Consider the following 11,975-nt stretch of genomic DNA (forward strand, 5'->3'; position numbering starts at 1 on the left):
GGCGGCGCCAAAGGCGAGGCCACGGGAGCTGCCGGAGAGGAGCGCGCGGAGAGCCGAGCGCCTGCAAACCGCGGGCCGCGACCCCCGCTCGCTCTTTTCATCGCCCGTTTCCGCTCGCTCCTCCCTCTCTTCCATCCTTTCCTCTCGACCCCGCGCTCGTCGTGAAACTATTTTTCTTGATGTGTGTGTATGTTACACTCCCTTGAAGATGGGCAGCAGGAGGGCAGGAGAATAGACTTTGATTGTAACAGAGATCCCAAGCTCCTAATCCGAAACTGCTATAAACGCTGGCGTGTGAGCGGCGATGGCACAGAGACGTTGGGGGAAATTGCTTGTGGTTTTTAAGATACTTTTTCACGTGAAGGTCGAAACGCCTGTCCCTCTATTACAATCAGATTTCACGCCTGCATATTTACCTGTATGCCCTCCATATAGTTGAAAATATTTAAACTAGAAAAAGTTCCCCAAACCAGTGACCAGTGTGTACAGCATCTAATTTATAGTACAGCTTTCGTACCTGTTCAGGGAGAGGAAGACTGAACTGGAGAGGACCTTTTTACTTGCCCCTTGGTTCTAATCCCGTCCAGCCCCTTCATTAATTTCTCCACGTTCCTTTCAACTCCACAGCGTAAGAGAAATGGCTTCTATTTTACCAGTCTTCCAACAGCATTACGTCACAAAAAGTACATATAAATTTAAGCTCCCTTTACTTTCCATTTGTACAAAGCTCAGGGACAGTCTGAAAAATCAGCATTATTTGTGATGCAGCCTGAGGATACAAATACAAATGATTCATCCCCCTTCTGTGAGAGAATGTAACATGCTATACACTTCGGAGGCTTACTTTTGTCCTCAGAAACAAATAATCGTTGATTTGCAAAGTACAAGGATGAAAGAGTATATTCGTCAAAAAGTAGTGTCCTTCAAAATTACCAAAGCAATATTATAGACGAGCTGTATCTGTTAACAGTTAAAATAACATACAGTTTCTAATATATATTTTATTCATTTTAAATGCCCACTTAGGATTCCCTCCCTTCAAATCTACCAAAAACCAAACAAACACACAAAAGTACTGGATGTGAGATGCTGTTGTAGTTTACATTTTGGTGTCATTTTCAACTTTGTCATTTTAAATTTTCATAAATGACGAACACACTATACTTTTGAACATTACAAATTATATTTAATGCATTGGTCCTTCTAAGCCACAGCCACTGAGTTACACGAGGTTTTTGTTTGTTTGTTTGTTTTTGTTTTGTTTTGTTTTATTAGTTACATGGGTTTTGAAGTTTAATAGCATTAGGCAGAAAGAGCCTAATGAACCAATGAAAACAGTGTATTTGTCAAAACACTAAGACTTAAAACAGGGTTTTTAGCATTCATCTTCATAGAATCCTCTTACTGAAATCTGTTGCTTCCCCCTAAATTTATAAACTACTTCCTCAACTTCAGAGAAGAATCGAGGCCTGCCAGGTGGCATGGTGGTTAAGGTGGCTGGCTCCTACATGACCCGTTACATGATTTGGTGGCTCAAATCCGTGTGCTTGCCCAAAATCTGGACAGGAGAGTGGAGAAGGGATTGTAGCAGGCCCCTCTCTTGGAGGAGTAATTTCTCACTTTCCCTCTTTTTTTGTCTCTCTCCAGTGAGTATATGTGCCCTAGAACAAATTCAAAAAAAAAAAAAAAAAAAAAACCAGAATTGATTTTAGCCTTCTCAATTTAAAAGCTAAAAAGCTTGAAATAATATTTAAAAATACATGGCTTTCTACCTCATTTGAAGACTAAGAAAGGGTTTAAAGTAATAGTTCCTCAAAGAATAAATTAATAGAAGCTTTATCACCTTCACAGATGAATAAGTAATAATGCCTCAAACCACTACTAATGAAGCCCATTTATCATGAGGTAGATAGATGTTCCTAATAAGCATGGTACAGACCATAGAACGGTAATGGAGTGGACATATAATAAATATGTATATATATACACACTAATATAACGTCTCCAATACTATCAGGTTGGAGTCCATTTTCATTTTGTCATTACATAAAATATTCTTCTAAAATAAAATGGCCTAACATTTACACTCTAAATGAATCCTCTTAGAAATGCATTATGAATCGCATTGTGTGATCTATTGCTTTGTTTAATGACCCTTTCGACGTTGATTATTTCCATTTAATCTCGTCTCTCTCCACTCTCTTCTTATTCTCCCCTTGTCTCCCACCTGTACCCTCCTACCAGCCTCCATGTTGAACAAATCACAGGTCCCGAATGTCTTTATCTGTTCCTTTTGCTGGGGACATCTTTCCTCTTCTACCAACTCCCTGTTGCCTTCTCTCTGCTCGCCTCTTCTCTCCAGATCTCAGCTTAAACATCAGTTCCCCTGGAAACTTTTCCAGTTTTACTCAGCCTGGTTAAGACCATTACTCAAGTGTTCCTTCAGGACCCTGTGCTTGTGCATAGACGAGGTGATCACACTCATGTGTAAGTGGTGCCCACTACACTGCAGGATGGTGTGCAGCGCATACACTATTCCCTTCCCAGCATGGCGCCTAGCGGCTAAGAGGTGCCCAGTTTCTGCGGTGAACGCTATGCTCACGACACAGAAATACAATCATCTCACGACGGGATGGCAGCACAGCACCTGTGTACTGGGCACGAGGCTAAGCAATGACATCGTGAACATGACTAAGACTTGGCCCCTCAGGATTTAAAAATAGGCAAATGAGAACAGAATCCGATCAAAACAAACTCAGCTCTAAATGAGAAGAGACAGCAAGAAGTCTGAGACGCATTGGAGCGATCTATTCGGTGACCTGAGCAACTAGCACTAAATACTATAATTAGGACCATTTTGCTCTAAGCCACAGACACCGTTCATATTCCTTAGAGCATTTTGACCACAAATATGGGTTCTATAAGATCTTCTGTTGTTGTGTAAAGATAAGGCATAAAATTTCTACTAGAAACTATACTAAATCAGTTCCCATTCTCAGCACGTTTCAAAATAAGAGTCAATCCTGTGTTCTGTAAAGGCACAGCAAACCGACCAAAAGGAATATAGAGTCCAGATTATAACTCATATATAATTTGTAATTTTAATAAAATTAATTATTTTTTGGAGAGGTTTTTGCTATAGGGTGCATGCACTCACCAGAAAGACAGAGAAAGACAGAGAGACAGAAAGAGAGAAATCAGCCCCCAGGAGGGATGGCCATGCCGCAATCCCTTCTCCTCCATTCTCCTCTCGGGATCTTGGGCACGCACGCACACATGCCCGGCACGAGTTTAAGCCACCGGGTCCAAGACTCGAACCATGGTCGACTACATGGGAGTCCAGTGACATAGCCTTGCACCAACTACTGGTCCCATAAAAATTAATTATTTTTTTAATTAGGCCAACAGGTACTGTATCTCCTTTGATAAGAGAAGACTACAAACAATAACGACAAGATGTAGAGTCAGAACAGATATCTAACCTTTTCTCTTATTAGCTTTATGATTTTGGTAAATCATTTAACACCCCCAAACCTCAGTCTGCTTATGGCTACAATGGAAATAGTAAACACCACAGGTTCCTCACTTCAATGATGCTTCCAGTAACAGGGCCATCCATGTTTGATGGGGCTCATTGCATTGGCTCACATCATTGTTCTGAGGGGTGGGAACAGAGCCATAGCTTAACTAGGTAGATCCAAGGTCCAGAAGCAGATAACTCGTTTTAGTAGATCTGTCTGTCTTCCTTTCAGCTCTCACCCACGCACAGCCCAAGACCTAGCGGTAACACCATCCTACCGTTTCAGACATCCCCAGAGCACCGCGTCCTTTACTGTCGACATCCATTGTCATCTGTCTCTCATGGCACATGACCGCCCTAGACACTGATACGAGTTTGTTGATTCGATTCGGGTCCAAGACTCGAACCATGGTCGACTACATGGGAGTCCAGTGACATAGCCTTGCACCAACTACTGGTCCCATAAAAATTAATTATTTTTTTAATTAGGCCAACAGGTACTGTATCTCCTTTGATAAGAGAAGACTACAAACAATAACGACAAGATGTAGAGTCAGAACAGATATCTAACCTTTTCTCTTATTAGCTTTATGATTTTGGTAAATCATTTAACACCCCCAAACCTCAGTCTGCTTATGGCTACAATGGAAATAGTAAACACCACAGGTTCCTCACTTCAATGATGCTTCCAGTAACAGGGCCATCCATGTTTGATGGGGCTCATTGCATTGGCTCACATCATTGTTCTGAGGGGTGGGAACAGAGCCATAGCTTAACTAGGTAGATCCAAGGTCCAGAAGCAGATAACTCGTTTTAGTAGATCTGTCTGTCTTCCTTTCAGCTCTCACCCACGCACAGCCCAAGACCTAGCGGTAACACCATCCTACCGTTTCAGACATCCCCAGAGCACCGCGTCCTTTACTGTCGACATCCATTGTCATCTGTCTCTCATGGCACATGACCGCCCTAGACACTGATACGAGTTTGTTGATTCGATTTACTGTGCGCCTGTTCTTTTCCAAATTTTAACTTGGTTCAGCTTTTTTACTGTGGTCTAATTACCTCTTTTAGCTTGCTTGTGTCCAAGGCCAACTGAGCTTTCTCATTTTCAAGAAACCATCTGGTGTCTGTTTTGTTCAAGGCACTGAAAGTTTTACCCAAGGAAGAAAAAAGATCTTCAAGTATCTCCTGGAACTCCATGCAAAACTTCAGAGAGTATTTTGCAGTTTCTTAGAGCAATGCTAATATAAATACATGAACCACACATCTTGTTTTAAATTTCTAGTAGCTACACTTAAAAAGGAAACAGAAACTAGGTGAATTTATTTTTAGAAGACAGTATAGTATATTTAGCCATGTATATCCAAAATGCAATCATTTCAACATGTAAACAAGATCAGAATTTAATAATGACTTAATTTATATTTTTATGCTATCTTAAAAATGGTGAATGTTTTACACTTGTAATATATCTCACTTCGTATTAGTCATGTTCATATTCCGTACTCATGTAGTCAGTAGCCACATATGATAAGTGACCATTGTATAGCATAGCTATAAAACTTTCTTGACTTGAACGCATCTTTGGGTGTTGAAGAATAAGTGAGAAGACATGACTTTATTTATTTATTTTTATTTTTTTTGGAGAGGCTTTTGCTATAGGGGGCATGTGCTCATCAGAAAGACAGAGAGAGACAGAGAGACAGAAAGAGGGAAATCCCCCCCAGGGGGGGATGGCCAAACCGCAATCCCTTCTCCTCCATTCTCCTCTCGGGGTCTTGGGCACGCACGCACACGTGCCCACCGTGAGTTTAAGCTACCGGGTCCGGGACTCGAACCACGGTCGACTACATGGGAGTGCAGCGACATAGCCATTACGCTAACTGCTGGTCTCGAAATCATGATTTTTGAAATGTTTCATTAAAGAATGTTTTCTTAAAGGACAGTAATGACAGAAGGCTGGAATACAATGCCTGCTTGATTAGAACCACTTAGCGTCCAGAATGGGGTCATGTAGCATCCCAGTAGCCAATAGAAGAAAAGTTTTAAAGAAAAGAAAGAAAATAATGTAATCACTAAACAATTTTATTTTCCCTTACACACTCATCACACCCGTCTAATGGACAAATTTGGGCAAATTTTGCACTGTACATCACTGTTGTAAAAAATGGGTTAGGCCAAGGGTTATTTTGTGGGTGTATACCTTCTTGCAAGGTAAGAAGTGCAAGATTTCCTGCCAAAGTGAACAAAGCACGGTTAATCGTTCTTTTTTTTTTTTTTTTTGGAGAGGTTTTTGCCATAGGGCGCATGTGCTCTCCAGAAAGAGAGACAGAGAGACAGAAAGTGAGAAATCACCCCCCAGGGGGGATGGTCACACCACAATCCCCTCTCCTCCATTCTCCAATCAGGAACTTGGGCACGCACGCACACGTACCCGGCGTGAGTTTAAGCTACCGGGTCCGGGACTCGAACCACGGTCGACTACATGGGAGTCCAGCAACATAGCCATTATGCTAACTGCTGGTCCCAACCATTCTAAGACGACTGAAGGTGGTATGGAAAGACCATCTTCAAATTCAACAATCGTTGATGAAAGTTGGAAAGCAAAGAATAGAAACTTCTTCACCCCAAAATCTCACCTATCAATTTTGAGACTGTCCGTGAGTCCATGAAATGAAAAGCTTCTACACAGGAGGTGTTTAGAAAACTCAGAGTAACATACATGTTATATAGCATATTCTAGCCATTTGAACAACTTAATATAATGTAAATGAATTCTTTTTTTTTCTTTTTTTTTTCAGAGGTTTTTGCTATAGGGCGCGTGCGCTCGCCAGACAGACAGAGACAGAGAGACAGAAAGTGAGAAATCACCCCCCAGGGCAGATGGCCACGCCACAATCCCTTCTCCTCCATTCTCCTCTTGGGATCTCGGGCGGGCACGCACATGCACCTGGAGTGAGTTTAAGCCACCGGGTCCAGGAATCGAACCGCAGTTGACTACATGGGAGTCCAGCAACATAGACATTACGCTAACTGCTGGTCCCGCAAATGAATTCTTATTCTAGATTAAACATTTGAACAAACGCTGTTAAAGATGACCTCTGGCGTCTTAGACTATTGCAGTATTACTTACAGAAATAACTGTAACTGCATGATTTAGGTAAAAGAGAGGTTTAACTCATGGGTCCAGTGGCTGGACTCCAGCGGCGTGCAGCTAACATCAGAGTGGCTATAATGTGACGGACAGAATCAGGAAGGTGGCAAGTATGGGCAGAGAGAGAACCATGGGCAGCTCTCTTTTAGAACAGCCTGCACTGGAGAACTGACTTCTCAGGAGAGCTGAAACTGACTCATCTCCCAGGGCCTGGAATGAACCTGTTCAGGAAGCGGGCACCTCCATGATCCAATCACCACGAGCCAGTCACTGTCCATGGAGCGTCATAGCCTGCCAACACCATTACACCAGTGACCAAGTCACTGAACCTTGGGGCCAGCAGGTAGCATGGTGATAAAGGCCCCGGACTCCCACAATGCTGACTGTGGTTCAAGGCCTAGACCCAGAAAAATAGGCAGCAAGTAGGGTGATGGTTAAGGCTCTGGACTCCCACATGGCTGACTGCAGTTCAAGTCCCAGGCCCAGCAGCTTGAAACTCATGATAGGCATGTGGGTGTGCATGCCCAAAATCCCAAGAGAAGAATAGAGGTGATAGGATTGCGGTGTGGCCATCCCCTTTGGGTAGTGATTTCTCACTTTCTCTCTCTCTGTGTCTCTCTCTGTCTCTCTGGCAAGCATATGCACCCTATAGCAAAACAAAACAAAATTTCTTTCTGAAAAAAAAAAGAAAGAAGTCACACTGGCATTGTGCCATCCTGCCTAAAATCCTAGGAGGAAAACGAAGGAGAAGGGATTGCAATGCGGTGATCTCCCTATTGAGGGGTGATTTCTCACTTCTTCCCCCCTTTCTGTCTCTAACTCTGTCTCTAGCAAGCGTATGTGCCCTACAGCAAAACAAACAAACAAACAAACAAACAAAAAAACCTTTTTTTTTGGAGAGATTTTTTTGGCTATAGGGTGTGTGCGTTCACCAGAAAGACAGAGACAGAGAGACAGAAAGTGAGAATTCATCTCCACCGCCCGCCCCAGAAGGGGATGGCCATGCCACAATCCCTTCTCCTCCATTCTCCTCTCGGGATCTTGGGCACGCATGCACATGCACCAGGTCCGGGCCCAAGACTAGAACCATGGTCGACTACATGGGAGTATAACTACATAGCCATCATGCTGATTGCTGGCCCCCCCCCAAAAAATAAAAATAAATAAAATGAACCTTTGGGGGACTAACCATTATCCAAATGACAACACCTGCTAAAACCTTACAGAATGAAATGCTCCAATACATCATTAACATTTATATAGATTATAATTAAATATAGCCAAGCATTTAATATAATGTCTGGCCCGTAAAAGTGATCAACAGGTGTTTGTGAAATAAAATCATTTATGAACCATTTGCATATTAACTTACATGATAGCTAAGTCATGTTTTCAGAAGTGACTATTTAAGGGACCAGCAATTAGCATAATGGCTATGTCTCTAGACTCCCCTGTAGTCAACCAAGTTCGAGTCCCGGACCTGGTAGCTTAAACTCACACCAGACGCATGTGCATGCGTGCCCAAGATCCCAAGAGGAGAATGGAGGAGAAGGGATTGTGGCATGGCCATTCCCCCTGGGGGGTGATTTCTCGCTTTCTATCTCTCTGTCTCTGTCTTTCTGGCGAGCGCACGCACCCTATAGCAAAAACCTCTTCAAAAAGAAAAGAAAACGTATCACTTAAAAGAGGCTCTAATATATAAGATTAGATAAAATGTTAATTTCTGACAGCCAAAGTTTCCCTAGAAATGACCCCAAATTGGAAACCTTTATTTAATTTATTATTTTGACCCGAGACTATTAACTGTTAAGTTTGACTCCATCATTAAACCTTAATCACAGCAAGAATTCAGTCATTTCCTATACTTTCTCATTTTGATCCTACCTACTAGATTTGTCAAGGGGATTATTTAGATAATGACTATAAGGCACTTCATGCTCCTTAAATGAAGTTACTATGGAAATAAAATAATGTTATTATAAATATTATTCTTCTCCTTTGAGGCTCATCCCCTGTGGGAACACAAGGTAAATTAGATATATGAAACGAGTTCTTCAATCTAAGGTTTGCAGTTAGTAAACTGTTTGGGAAATATCTTAAATCTAAAAAGAAGTGACTAAAAACTGGAAAATAAATGCCTGCAGGTTATAAATATAGAATGTGGGCCGGAATAATGATGGTTTAATAAAACATAGTGTGGGACCAGCAGTTAGTGTAATGGCTATGTTGCTGGACTCCCATGTAGTCGACAGTGGTTCGAGTCCCGGACCTGGTGGCTTAAACTCACGCCGGGCATGTGTGCATGCGTGCCCAAGATCCCGAGAGGAGAATGGAGGAGAAGGGATTGCGGTGTGGCCATCCCCCCAGGAGCTGATTTCTCGTTTTCTGTCTCTCTGTCTCTCTCTGTCTTTCTGGCAAGCGCGCACGCCCTATAGCAAAAACTTCTCCAAAAATAATAATAATAATAATAATAAAACATAGTGTATACTTATTAACAAGTCAAATTGCTTCTCTTATCAATGTCTTGTCGTTTTTGGTTTGTTTGTGTTTATAGCTAGAGGGCACGAATACTCATCAGAGAGCTAGAGTGACAGAGAGGAGAAAGCAGCTCCCATGGGGAATGGTCACACCACACTCTCTTCTCCTCCATCTCTCCCTCCTCTCAGGATTTTGGGCACACAGCCACACGTGTGCAGTGTATTTCTCAAGCTGCCAGGTCCAGGACTTGAACCTCAGAGTTGGCCATGTGGGATCTGGCCTCCTTAACCACCAGGCCATAGAGCTGGCCTATCCTTGGAACTTTTTTAAAAAATGACTGAACATATATGTCCAATGATTGAGGTGCTTTTAAGGGTCAATTGTCTGAGCCTGGAACAGTGCCTTCACCCAGTTGATATGTCAGACGGCCCCAGGACACAGCCACTTTGGGCCCGCCGGGTGGCACAGTGGTAAAGCACTGTCCAAGCCACACTGGATCTGTGTGGAAGACGAAGGGCTCAGGTTCCTAGGACCTGTACATACCAGCATGTACCCATGATCCTAGCTGGAAGAGAGGGGTCAGAGAACAGCATAAGCCCTTGTTAAATGTGTGTGTGTGTGTGTGTGTGTGTGTGTGTGTGTGTGTGTGTATCTCATGCTCATGAAAGAAAGACACTTTAAAAAGTCACTTGTGGGACCTGCAGTTAGAGTAATGGCTATGTCGCTGGACTCCCACATAGTCAACCATGGTTCGAGTCCCGGACCCGGTGGCTTAAACTCACACTGGGCGCATGTGCGTGCGTGCCCAAAATCCCAAGAGGAGAATGGAGGAGAAGGGATTGTGGCATGGCCATCCCTCCTGGGGGGTGATTTCTTGCTTTCTGTCTCTCTGTCTCTCTCTGTCTGGCAAGTGCATGCGCCCTATAGAAAAAAAAAAAAAAACTCTCAAAAAATAAAAAAATAAAAAAGCCACTTGTGTAAAATTGGCAGTTTCTTGTGATTCAACCTAATAATTTTGAGCAATGAGTGTGACGAATCTACTACCATTTCACTAAATACTTGAATATTTAGAAATACGTATAACTTTTAAACACAAACATTTAAATGTGCTATTATATTTTTCCTTAAAAAAAAAGATTTTTGTCTACCACTTTACTCTTGGTTCTCTCAGCACTTAAATGTAACTGGCAGAGGGGCCAGCAGGTGGTAATGATGCCAGACTCCCACAGGGCAAGTCTTGGACCTAGTGACTTGAAAATCACACCAGGTGCATGTGTGTATGTGCCCAAAATCCCCCCTGGGGGGGGTGATTTCTCACTATTTGTCTCTCTGTCTCTGTCTTTCTGGTGAGCGCACACGCCCTATAGCAAAAACCTCTCCAAAATAAACAAACAAATAAATTATGCATGTAATTCAAACTTTTTTGCACAGGGCCATTTCATGAGATGATGGTTAAGGTGACTGGATTCCACAGGGCCGATGGCGCTGTTCCAGGTCTGGATGGATGTATGAATGCCCGAAGTCCTGATAGGAGGTGACATGAAAGAGAAGGGATTGCAACATAACTATTTCCCATAGAGGGTGCTTTTTCGTTTTCCTTCTCTCTCTTTGTCTCTGAGCACATGCACCCTCTGGCAAAATTAAAAGCAAAATTTTTTTGCACCAGAAGAAACTGATCTTTTAAAAAAAGGTAATCCATTCAATTGTATCTCTCACTTTTTTTTAATTTAGTTTGCTATAAGGCAGCACACACTCACCAGAGAGAAACAGAGAGAGAGACAGTGAGAAAGCAAGTTGCCAAGTCTGGGACTCAAACCATGGTCAGCTATGTGGCAGTTCAGCATCCCAACCACCATACCATCATGAAGTCTCCTCATATGGGTTCTGAATTATCATTCATATGTCTTCTGTCTCTAACTAGAGATAATAAACTCTTTGGAGGCAAACTATTCTCCAGTTGCTTTCTTTTCAACTGTGTGTTCTGCATGCAGGAGGACTAAAATGATGGTGGGCAAATTATTTATCTGTGATGTAACTGATTAGAACTAAGACGACTCACAGGCATTAATGGCACTGTTTCATTTTCCTGTGTACAGCTAAGTAGAATATTGATATGTGTGTATCTCCAGGTTTCACTTTAAAACGTACATCAGTCAAATCAGACTTTAAAAATGCAGTTAAACTACAATGCTTTAATCTGGAAGAGAATTCTTTTTTTTTTTTTGGAGAGGGTTTTGCTATAGGGCGTGTGCGCTCACCAGACAGAGAGAGACAGAGACAGCAAGCAAGAAATCACCCCCAGGGGGGATGGCCACGCACAATCCCTTCTCCTCCATTCTCCTCTCGGGCTCTTGGGCACGCACGCACACACGCCTGGTGTGAGTTTAAGCCACCGGGTCTGGGACTCAAACCATGGTTGACTACATGGGAGTTCAGCAAAATAGCCATTACACCATCTGCTGGTCCCAATCTGGAAGAGAATTCTTTTTTTTTTTTTGGAGAGGGTTTTGCTATAGGGCGTGTGCGCTCACCAGACAGAGAGAGACAGAGACAGCAAGCAAGAAATCACCCCCAGGGGGGATGGCCACGCACAATCCCTTCTCCTCCATTCTCCTCTCGGGCTCTTGGGCACGCACGCACACACGCCTGGTGTGAGTTTAAGCCACCAGATCCGGGCCTCGAACCGTGGTCGACGACATGGGAGTCCAGCGACATAGCCATTATGCTAACTGCTGGTCCCAATCTGGAAGAGAATTCTATTGTAAGATAAAAATGCAGCTAATGAGCACCCATTTTATAGAACACTAAGTTATTCAAGTTCAA

This window comes from Tupaia chinensis, unplaced genomic scaffold (genome assembly GCF_000334495.1).
Source record: "Tupaia chinensis unplaced genomic scaffold, TupChi_1.0 Scaffold148884_1, whole genome shotgun sequence".
NCBI lineage: Eukaryota > Metazoa > Chordata > Mammalia > Scandentia > Tupaiidae > Tupaia > Tupaia belangeri.